The following is a 12,090-nucleotide window of genomic DNA, read 5'->3' as shown; positions in this document are numbered from 1 at the left end:
TAAAGTAGTCTCTCCTCATTATGAGCTAGACAAGCTTTCTAGTTGTAAACTTCTAGTGAGTCACGGTGGTTACGGTAGAAAGAGACTTGCGTTGGTGATCCAAACCCTGTTTTAAGTCTCTTATCGGCTACCTGTGACCTTGAGCAAATCCCTCCCTGTTTTTCAGTCTTGGCATCTTACATTACAAAGGAACAAGTCAAGTTTCCAGGGTTCCTTGTAAAGCGTTCAGTTGCTGATGTTGTAATTTCTCATTATTACTTAGTAGGCTTTGACGGTGGAGGCCAAGAAAAACATGGCCGTACCCATCTCGAGTCGACCCTGACATAAGTGCAGCCATCTTGATGTTCCAGATTATCACAAAATATTTCTTGGGCTCTGACCTACTCAGGTTAGCACGTTGAAGAGTCCCTCTCTCCTTTAATGATTGATTTAAACCCTTGGACTCAGCTGCCTCTGTCTTTCTCATAACTCTCCTGTACATTCCCCAACTGATCAATGTTGACCTGAGTAGGTAGGGACAACTCTATGCCCCTACTCAGCAGGAAGAAGTTACAGAAGATGAGACCTTCCACCTTCAACAACCTTAAAGATTTAAGGGTCACAGTTTTTCAGGGGGAAATGCAGAGGCTGAGCAAAATCAAGGCCATCCCACCTCAGGTTTAGCCTTAGCATAAGTACAGCCATCTCAGACCCCTGTGCCCAAGGGCTGAACTTTCCCCTACACTGCTTTAGTAACCCCCACCCTGTTTTGGTTCCAGGAAGCCCCACCCTGCTTTAGTTCCAGAGACCCCCACCCTGCTCTAGTAAGCCTCTTCCTGCTTTAGTAACAGGAGCCCATAAATACCCCTGCCTTAACTAAGCTCGGGGTCCAAGTCCCTACTCCACTGCATCGAGTATACTTGGGCCCAAGCTTAAGCATGTCACCTCTGGGTCCGAGTCCCTACTCCGCTGTGTCGGGTATACTTGGGCCCAAGCTTAAGCTTGTCAAATAAACCCTCGTGTGATTGCATCGGTGCTTGGCTCCTTGGTGGTCTCTCGGACGTGAAAACTCGGGCACAACATTACAAGATGGCCCCACTATTTTAAATAGTCAACAATTAATGATGAAATTAGTTTTAGGACCAAAGCAAAAGTGAAATTCCAAGGCATCTGTGAAAGAGGGCAGTAAAATTTCCCAAATATTAAAACTTGTAGAAAGGTATAAGGGCCTATTTAGCCAGAGCGGCTCCACCTTGGTTGAACAGCCATTTTGTAGTTTATGCAGTAAAACTTAAACTGACCCTGCCCCCCCCGCCCCCCACTTACTTAAAAGCAAATCCTGGAAACCAGTAAAATGTGGTCAACCAGTCCCTGATAAGGAACCAGGTGGTGGGTAATAGGGAGGGCACATACTGCATGGAGCACTGAGTGTGGTGCAAAAACAATGAATACTGTTACGCTGAAAATAAAAAAAAAAAAAATCCTGGAAAAAAAAATTAGCCCATGTACGAGGGCGGGTCAGGTCAGGTGGAGATAACAGAGCCTGAATGCAGGGATGAGTCGGGCCAGGTGGAGACACCCAATCAGTGGGGCTGTAATACTGTCTCCCTAGCTACAAAGGAGTGTGGGTCCTGCCTTTTGGGTGCCTTTTGGGTGCCAATTCTGACCAAGGTGATAGGCTAGTTCAAATAGCTACTATGGGATGAATTGTGATTCAATTGGCCACCCATGTGTGACGTAGCATGACTGTGCAGCTTCCTCTGTGTGTTACAATCTCACTGGCCACCTGTGTGTGGCCGGGCTCAACCACACGGCTTTTGCTCTATAAAAGTTAGTCCGTAAGGCAGGGAGGGGTCGCCCTCTCTATAAGAGGCGGCCCCAGATGGGTCAGTTTGGTTCTTGATGCTTGGCACGAAATAAAGCTTTGCTTGACCTTCGCTTTGTATCAGTCTCCTTCCTTTGACCACGGACCTGACAAAAGGGTTTCCCCAGACATTGGGTTGGGATTATTATGAACCACACCTTCGTTGCTCTTCCATCTCAGAAAATGTTCAGTTTCGAAATCTCAGGACGGTCAGGAAGTGCCTTTTGAAATAGCTTCTCCCTTCAGTAGCTGCCATCACTTCTCTCAGTACCAGAGCGGTGAGAGATGGATCTTGAAGACCAGAACTTCCATCCCCCTGCTGGAGCCATTCATCTCACTGCTGGGATTCTACACACACTACTAGGGCTCCAGGCCCCTGTTACAGCTCTCTCAGTGCTCTTTCCTCATTCCCTATGCATTATACAAGCTCAGTCACCTGGCAGAATTTAAATGGTATTTTTTTTGACCTCCTACTTTGCCAGTCAATTGCTTTGGCAGAATACTAACTTTTTCCCGAGTGCTGACCAGTTATCTGTATTTTCTGCAACACCCTCAATTATCATTAAAAGATTTTAAGGGTGGAATTTTCTTCCCTGCAGTAGAGAAGCAAAATTAGAAGAAAACTTCCTTTTAATCAGTAAAGCTGAAGTTGAGTACACATCATTACTGTAAGGGAAGGGAGTGTTTTAGTCTTCACACCACACTTGACTCCCTCCAGCAGCCTAAATGAGTTTTCGGATTCTTTGAAAGAATAGTAGCAGCTTTAGTCTCTGTGTCTGGAATTGTCCAGAAGAAATAATGTAGTGGGCTCCTCAAAAAGCTCTTTTTCCACTAATGCAGCTCTCTTTGGCTTCGCATATAGTCAGCTGAGTCAAAAATCATTCTGTTTGTTTCTGATTTGTCGCCATTGTTATTGTCTTGCTCTGGTCTGTATCCTCTCTTGTATGTCACTGGAGCTAAAATACTAGCTGAGTGGATGAATGAAGGAACGTCTGCCATCTTGCCATGGAAAAATGGAACGGGTTTGTGGATTTTACATAGTGGCATAAAGCAATAAGAACTTCTTGATATTTATGTTTTTGGTTAATTTTAAACACATTCATAGAGAAAGGAAATTCTTACAGATGTGGTTATAAATACAGATTTTCATCTCTTGTTTAGAAAACAGTTTGTGGGGCACTTGGGTGGCTCAGTGGATTAAGCCACTGCCTTCCGCTTGGGTCATGGTCTCAGGATCCTGGGTGGAGCCCCCGCATCCGGCTCTCTGCTCTGCAGGGAGCCTGCTTCCTCCTCTCTCTCTGCCTGCCTCTCTGCCTACTTGTGATCTCTCTCTCTCTGTCAAATAAATAAAATAAAATCTTTTTAAAAAAAAGAAGGAAAAAATAAAGAAAACAGTTTGTGTCTGCCCTTGTGTAAGAGATCAGTGAAATCCCCAAACGTAAGCACTTAATTATCATCAAATAGAAAACAAGGCTATAGCCTAGTAAACTTTGCCTGCGTTGGAGGATTAGAAAAGAAGCTAAGTGTTGATTTACAGAGATGGTGATGATGTCTTTCAGCTTATTTGAAAGCATAAGTGACATTTAATCTATGTTCTATAATTTGAAATTGATACATTCTGGTTTTAAAAGGTTACAAACTATAGTCCTTATCAATCTCTGACCCTTTCAGTAAATATCCAGTGTCTAATGGTCTTTGGCTATAGTACTAGAAATGTGCGTGAATTTAAATGGAAATAATATGAAATCCACAAATTTAAGAATTGAGTCTGTCTAGAGAAGGGAGCTTGTCTTTTGTGAGTCTTTGGTTTGGCCATCAAATTCATATTTAACTAACTAACTCATATTGTAATAACCAGTTGCAAAGAAGGAAAAGAAGAAAATGTATTTCACATTTTTTTTCTGTAGGTTTTTGGGAATTGGCACTTGATAGTGGTCTAATGAAACCCGATTTCTATTGTGACCTTAGATCTATTCCAGTGGCGTTGTTATATTAAAAACCGATCAATCTTTTTATACCTGTGGAGCAGCCTAATATACAACTAATGTCTTTCTTTTTGAAGAGATTTAGTTTGTCAGTTACCTACATCATTGGGAAAATGACACTGTTTCAGATTCTATTCCCAGAATATTACTGTTCCACCCAAAAATGATTTCATAATGAAACAGTCTGTAAATAAGTACTTTACTACTTTTTTGGGAGTTGTATTACACATTAGCTCATTTTACACCTATGTAGCCTCTCCCATTATCAACATCCCTCATTAGAGCGATGGACAAATGAATAATGACACATATCCATCATTATGATATCATAAAGAGTATTTTCACTGCTCTAAAAATAGAAGAATGTTTTCTATTCAACTTTGTGCCAGGAACACAGCTTCCAAATAATAATTTTGTGGAGAAAGAGGAAGAAGAAAAGAAAGGAGAGGAGAAGGAGATAGAGGTCAAGGTGGGTCAGGAAGTCCCTGAACCAGGACATAAATTTCAAACACTGTCAACAGCAGTGGTTCTCAAGATACCCCGAGCTGGCAGCATGAGACTCACCTGAGATCTGTTAAAAAGGCAGAATCCCAGACCTACTGAATCAAATTCTGGGGGTGGTGCCCAACAACCCGAGTTTTAATCAGTTGTCCAGGTGATTCTGAGGAATCCAAGTGTGGGAGACCCTGAGCCTATGGGTGCAATGCTATGAGAGAAGATTCTGCTCCCTGAGCATGCGGATGCAGACTTTGAGCTTTTAAGTCTCGATGACAGAGTGTATCAGGCTATTCGAAATGCCATTTATGCTTTACAAAAAGCTTAGTGTGCGTATCATATAAGAGCACTCATGGGACCAATCTTAAATTTGAAGGAAAAGGCCAATACTTGCACTCTTTCTATTATATCATGAGTTACTTTCTGGCTAGCCCTTTACAATCTGATTATTATCATGGAAGACCTTCAGGTAAATCTAATTTGTGAGGTAGGAGCTCTTTGCATTTGCCTTGTGACTTGTTTTTTTTTTCCTCGAAGGACGATGACTGCAGTGCTCAATGTGGAGCCTCTCAGATCTCTAATCTTTCCTAAAATTAAGCTGTATTTGCAATAACTGGCTCTATAGTCCATCTACAAATCCCATGTTTTTGGACACGTTGGTTTCCAATCTATGCTTGCTTTTTATGCATTTATACTATTGTGGGATGGGTAGAATAGAGCAGAATAAAGGACTAGAAAAATTGTACTCCATAAATGTGTAGTTAGACCAGCAGCTGCAGGGTATTAATGAGGTAAGTGAGTTGTCATGGGCCCCACCCACATCCTCAATATGTGGAAAAAAGCAATATGAGAAATAGTGCCTCTCCCCTATCTCCCAGGCTGTGCTTTAAGAGGCTGTGCTGTAAATCCAGGCAATCCATTTGTCACCCACCACTAAAGATTTGGTGAGTAACACGAGCTCTGGCACCTGAGATATTTTGGATGGTAACCAATTTCTTCTTTAAGTAGAGGGCAGAAGCACTGTGTATGATACCCAGCTAATTCTTGGCACCGGATTTAAGAAGGATAAAGAGAGTGCAGACCTTTGATCGGTCTGTGTCTTGGCGTCCAGTAATATTTGTCTTCTTGTTATGTACATGAAAGCAGTAGCTTACCCAGGAAGGGGTGTTCCTTCTCATTTTGGTAGACCCCAGAACATCTCCCAGGTCTTGGGATCCCTGGCCTATGGATCAAATACTTATTAGGTCTAGCTGTGCTTTAGATGCATTTGGCCACTTTTAGAGTGATACAACAGTTAATATCAGTCATCAATTATATTGCTTTAGTCTTGGGCATCATTGATAGCTCTGATAACTTTCTGACACACTTGTCTCAGTAGCTTCGAGTGTCTTCTTCTGACTCTCTCACCCCTATTGGAGCATTTCCACACCATCTGTCTATGGATACTTTCCTTTTGCTTCTGAAGGGAGATACTTTCCAAGATACTCCAAAGAGTATTAACCCACACTCTGTAGGAATCAAATTTTCTTTGTGGCTTCTACTAAGTTCCTACTCTTATCATGTATTTTCTTAAGCAAACCCGATGCTTTAATTGCCTCTTTTGAGGACTTGAAGTAAATTTCTTTTTTTAGACTATTTCTGCTGCCCAGAGATTACTAGTATTTGTGTTGTTTCCTTATCACTTTTTTCTGTGTACACATTCACATTCTTAACATGTTTAAATAGAATATTCATATTGGTATGTTCTTTACTTAACATTATGTGTTGTGTCTTTTCTCATATTAAATCTTGGTGAATAGACTTTCAGTGTCTGTTATCTCCATGGAAGGATGAACTTGAATGTTAATTGATGTTCCTAATGATGTCTCTGGAGTGCTGTGTGAGCCTGAAGAATCTGATGAATCATTAAAGAAAGATTAGACTATATTTAGCAATATTTGTGTTTATAATCTACTTCTTTTTAAATTGCCGATTCAGACATAGTATAAGTCATACTAAATAGGCTAAGTAGTGTATTTAAATAACATATGGTTGTAGTATTTGGTTACCAAATATGTAGTAAGAGACATGGCAGAATCATCATTTCTTATCAGTGGTCAAACAACATTTTGTGGTTTTGTGCAGGTCTCATAAATGCTTGGGCTCCAAATATTTAAAAGATAGATATATAATGATAATTATATAGAAGTTGTTTTAAATAACATTAAACATTAACCATTTTTAAAGTAATATAAAGCATTAACCATTTTTGAAACTTTGCAATTCTTGAAGATTTTTTCAGTGGAAATCACTTTAAGATTGGTTAGAGATATTGCAAAGAATTTTACAGAGCAAACCTTTGCATTGATTGATAGAGATAAGAAAAATGAACGGTTTAAGTCAGTGATACTTAATTCACTGTTCCTTTGCAGAAAGATGTAGAAGCAAATAAGTAAATTATACACATCTCAACATAGATGTCTACTAATTAATTAAGTCCTAAATGAAAATAATACATTTTCATTAGGTTATGAAGACAAGAATAAATCGATCAAATTTAGATAGTAGTAGGAACATAGAGCCTGTTAGGTGCCTAAAACTTAGAAAAGCATCAAAGGAAAGATCAGAAAAGAGATTAAAAATATTCAGATTAGACTTATGTGTCCTTTTATAGTTGAAGAATACACATTTTAATGTCTTTCACAATTTATGCCCCAAAGAGTTCTAAGTATAGGAGAATGAGATGCTCGTATAGAATATAGTATAAAGAAAATGACTTATAGTTTGAGGACTTGAGTTTCTCATTAAAAAAAAAAATGGATTGACCCTTTCATCACCCCTTATGTATTTTTAAAATTCTAATGGGCCTAACTTGTTTGTATTACAACTTGTTCTTCAATTACAACTTGGCACTTAAAAATTCATTGACAAGTGTTGAAAAGATAGGAAAAAGCTATAGGATGAAAAGGACCAACCACTCTGGAAAACAGCATGGAGGTTCCTCAAAATGTTGAAAATAGAACTACCCTATGACCCAGCAATTGCACTACTGGGTATTTACCCTAAAGATACAAACATAGTGATCCGAAGGGGCACATGTACCCGAATGTTTATAGCAGCAATGTCTACAATAGCCAGACTATGGAAAGAACCTAGATGTCCATCAACAGATGAATGGATCAAGAAGATGTGGTATATATACACAATGGAATACTATGCAGCCATCAAAAGAAATGAAATCTTGCCATTTGCGATGACGTGGATGGAACTAGAGCGTATCATGCTTAGTGAAATAAGTCAATCGGAGAAAGACAACTATCATATGATCTCCCTGATATGAGGACATGGAGAAGCAACATGGGGCGTTAGGGGGATAGGAGAAGAATAAATGAAACAAGATGGGATTGGGAGGGAGACAAACCATAAATGACTCTTAATCTCACAAAACAAACTGGGGGTTGCTGGGGGGAGGTGGGATTGGGAGAGGGGGAGCGGGCTATGGACATTGGGGAGGGGAGGCGAACCATAAGAGACTATGGACTCTGAAAAACAACCTGAGGGTTTTGAAGGGTCAGGGGTGGGAGGTTGGGGGAACAGGTGGTGGGTGATGGGGAGGGCACGTTTTGCATGGAGCACTGGGTGTTGTGCAAAAAGAATGAATACTGTTACGCTGAAAAAATTAATAAAAGGGGGAAAAAAAAATCTAAAAAAAAAAAAAAAAAAAAAAGAAAAAAAGAAAAGGACAAAATAGTATATTTCAGAATGTATCCTTGTAGATGCACTGAAGTAAAAGTGAAAGGGAAGAGAGCCCTGAAAGAGGATATGTGATAAATGAAAATGCTTGCATTATCTTGTATCTTGCAAAATAAATGTAAAAAAAAATAAGTGTTTAGGTTACTGATTCTATCTTAATATGATCACAGGAAGGAGACTTAGAACAGAACAGAAGTGACTTAAAGTTGAATGTGTGGTTGCCAGTTGGCTGGGGTAGGAGAAGAGCCTCCAGGAGGGAACAGGGTGTGATAAAAAGCAGAAATATGGGGTGCTTGGGTGGCTCAGGTGGTTGAGAGACTCAGATCATGATCTCACTGTTCATAGGACCAAGCCCCATTCAGACTCTGTGCTCAGTGAGGATTCTACTTGGACATTGTTTCTGTTTGCCCCTCTCCCTACACACATGTTGCTTACTCATATAAATCATTGGGAAAAAGAAACAAAACAGCAGAGGGAAAGAAATAGGCAGCCTGTGATTTATAGGTACTGGAGTAGTAGGAATCCTTAAAGGGAGAAATGTAAAGTATGCACAGTTGTCACAGTACTGGAACATCTGAGCTCAGATTATGGAGACTTCGGTGTGGTCTAACATGGACTTCACACATCCCAAATACTCAGTGGGGAGACTGTGTAAGATTTTGAATAGGGAAAACATGTGATACATGTGATGATATTTACATTTGGGGGGGAAAAGTGCATGTCTCAATCACATTAGTTCTGTATTCTGTTAATCATTAAAGGCTGCAACTCTGAGTGAAATGAAAATGACCTGTAGTATAAATTTACCAAATGTTCTTGAAGAGAGTACATAGATTCTGTTTGAAACATTTTTATTGCACTGATTGTTTAGACTGTTAGTTCTAAGGTCATCTAGTGATTTTTTAATTTGATTTTATTTTAGAAGGAGGGGGAGAGTGTGTGGGCCAGTAGGGGGTGGGGAAAAGGAAGAGGAAGAGAGAGAAATAGAGAATCTCTAGCCGACTCCCCACTGAGTACAGAGCCAGACACAGGGCTCAATTCTTAAATCTCTGATACCCATATGGAGGATTTGATCCTCTAAGTTTCAAAGGACTCTCTTTACAAATGAATTCTGGGAACCCAGGTTCTTGAATTGGAGACTTTCAGCTGATTTCATGGTGTTAAAGCATTTGAAAAGTGTTTATTTAATGTGGCTGTCTATTATGATAGTACAGACAGAAAAAAGGGGAGGGTGCTTAATGCCAGGACCACTTTCACTGTTGAAGTTTTGCAAGCAACAAGGCAGAAGTAAAGTTCAAGTATAAATGCCAGCAAAATCCTATGAAAAATGACAGACTGAGTCATTTGTATGTGCATGTCTTTTATTTGGAAAAGCGTACTTTTTAATGGGAGGAGAAGAAAAGATGCCACTTGATTGCTGAGGTACACCACCATTTCTTTTAAATTGTTTTTAACAAATAAAAAAAAGAAAATCACATTGAAGCTTCTGATTTAAGAATGGGTAGTAACTTATCAGGATGTCTTTTAACTTTAGACCAGAGGGAAGTAAGAGGTAGGGTAACAGACTTGTTCAATTTCAAAGAAAGCGACTGTGAGCATACCTGTTGTTGAAAGAGAAATAAAATGAAAGAGGTAATAGATACATTTCTACCTAGAGAGCTGATGCTTAGGGGGAAAATAGGTTTCATTTGAAAAATATGAAGGGGGGGCGCCTGGGTGGCTCAGTGGATTAAGCTGCTGCCTTCAGCTCAGGTCATGATCTCAGGATCCTGGGATCGAGTCCCGCGTCGGGCTCTCTGCTCCGCGGGGAGCCTGCTTCCTCCTCTCTCTCTGCCTGCCTCTCTGCCTACTTGTGATCTCTCTCTCTCTCTGTCAAATAAATAAAATAAAATCTTTAAAAAAAAAAGAAAAATATGAAGGGAATAATTGTTTAAAAATTCTAAGGAGAGGGGCACTTGGGTGGCTCAGTCAGTTGAATGCCTGACTCTTGGTTTTGGCTCAGGTCATGATCTCAGGGTCCTGGGATTGAGCCCCACGTTGGGCTCCATTCTCCACGCCAAGTCTGCTTGTCCCTGTCCCTCTGCTCCTTCTCCCATGTGCACACGCTCTCTCTCTCTCTCTCTCTCTCTCTCTTTTTCTTTCTCTCTCACACAAATAAATGAAATCTTTTAAAAAATTCTAAATAGGGGCACCTGGGTGGCTCAGTGGGTTTAGCTTCTGCCTTCGGCTCAGGTCATGATCTCAGGATCCTGGGATGGAGCCTTGCACCTGGCTCTCTGCTCAGTGGGGAGCCTGCTTCCCGCTCTCTCTCTCTCTACCTGCCTCTCTGCCTACTTGTGATCTCTCTCTCTCTCTCTCTCTCTCTATCTCTGTAAAATAAATAAATACAGTCTTAAAAAAAATTCTAAAGAAAGATAGCTTTGCGCAGTGGCAGTATCGTAGCCAATGAGGTTTATCCGAGGCACGATTATTGCTAATTGAAAAAAATTCTAAAGAAAACTAAAAATATTTATTGATTGCAGAGGTTGAAAACATTGGTTCTTTATATTCTGTGTAATCTAACTTTTGGTTGGTTGGTTTCTGGTTCTAGCATGTAGCTCTGTTATAATTTTGCAGAGGATGGGAAAGGAGGGCATGAGAAAAGAAGCAAGAAGGCATAATGAAGAAAGAAAAACAGACTAAAAGTCTGTCAGCATTAGAAGGTGAGAAGGAAGAATGATAGGAGGAGGGAGAGAATGGGAAGGTATTAGGACACTACTCAGCACTGTGGTTGACAGTGGGGCCTCCACACGTGGTAGCCTTTCTGCCACTTCTTCTCGCGGAGACCTTGGGAGAATTGCTGAGACATGCCTCCGTTTCTTTACTGCAAAACACGTATGATGCTAGTATTTACCACTTAGCCTTGCTGTGAGGATGACTGTATACATTGCAAGTCCTCCATAAAAGCTAGTTGCTATAAGGGTCGCCATCTAATTTGTCATCTAAAAAGGTGATCAGCAAACTACAACCCACGGATCAAATCCAGCTACCTGTCTTTGAATGGTCAATGAGCTGAGAGTAGTGTTTGTATTTTTATATGGGAAAAATCAATAAAGAATATTTGTGACACCTTGAAATTATAGGTGAAATTCAGTGTCAGTATCCATAAAGCTTTATTGCAACACAGCCACACTCACTAGTTTACATATTATTTGTGGCTGCTTTTGTGCTGTAGTGGCAGTCCCTGGCCATCTGGCCTAAAAAACCTAAAATCTTTTCTCTCTGACCTTTGACATAAAAGGTTTGACATTCCTGGTCTAAACCAGGACACATCTGAGACTGAATCATGATACTATGAATCATAAGTTGGAGCAAGTGACATAAACTGATGATATCCTAAGCAAGCCTGTTAAGTACAGTCACTTTCAATATATACTGTGTTTGGGGGAGGAGGAACCTGATGAAAAGAAGTAGCATTTATGCAAATGCTTGCAACTGGGGGGTAATTTAAATGTAAATCTTTGTTCCTCTGCTTTCACTAAATGCACTAACCATTCCCAAACTCATTTTGTAAAAGACCTTTTGTAATCTGGTCCCTGCCCTCCTCTTGGACACCTTCTCCAACTGCTCTCCTCTTTATGCACCGTGGTCTAGTCACGCTCACTTTTCTGTTCCATTAACATAGTAAGCTAATCACTGTCTCCTGGCCTTTGCAAGACTGTCTGCCTGAGATGCCGCTCTATCCCAGATTTGCAAGTCAGGCCCTTCACCCTATTTAACCTGGCATTGTCCTCCATTCCTCAGTCCATTTTATTCTCTCCTTAGGACTGCCACTCTCAGAAACCCTGAACCTAAGCTCTACGTTGGCATGTTTGGTTTTTTTTTTTTTCTCCATCTTGTGGCCTTTGTGGCTCGCTCCAGTGTCCACCACTGTTTTGGCATGGAATGGGTACTCAGGCTATGAGAATGCATCCTCCTGACTGTCGCATTGTTGCTACTCCTGTGCGGAGCACCTAAGTGGGTCGGTCCACTTAGGGCTCTTCTCATCCTGGGCTT

The 12,090-nt window shown here is 40.6% G+C and overlaps 1 pseudogene; it reads left to right on the top strand.

Moving 5' to 3' along the window:
- The first annotated feature begins 10,471 nt into the window (after positions 1 to 10,471).
- On the top strand, positions 10,472 to 10,624 carry LOC123939408 (annotated as a pseudogene).
- The last annotated feature ends 1,466 nt before the right edge of the window (positions 10,625 to 12,090 follow it).

The sequence above is a fragment of the Meles meles genome, chromosome 3, assembly GCF_922984935.1.
Source record: "Meles meles chromosome 3, mMelMel3.1 paternal haplotype, whole genome shotgun sequence".
In the NCBI taxonomy this organism is placed as follows: Eukaryota; Metazoa; Chordata; class Mammalia; order Carnivora; family Mustelidae; genus Meles; species Meles meles.
This window is presented reverse-complemented; position numbering and strand designations above follow the sequence as displayed.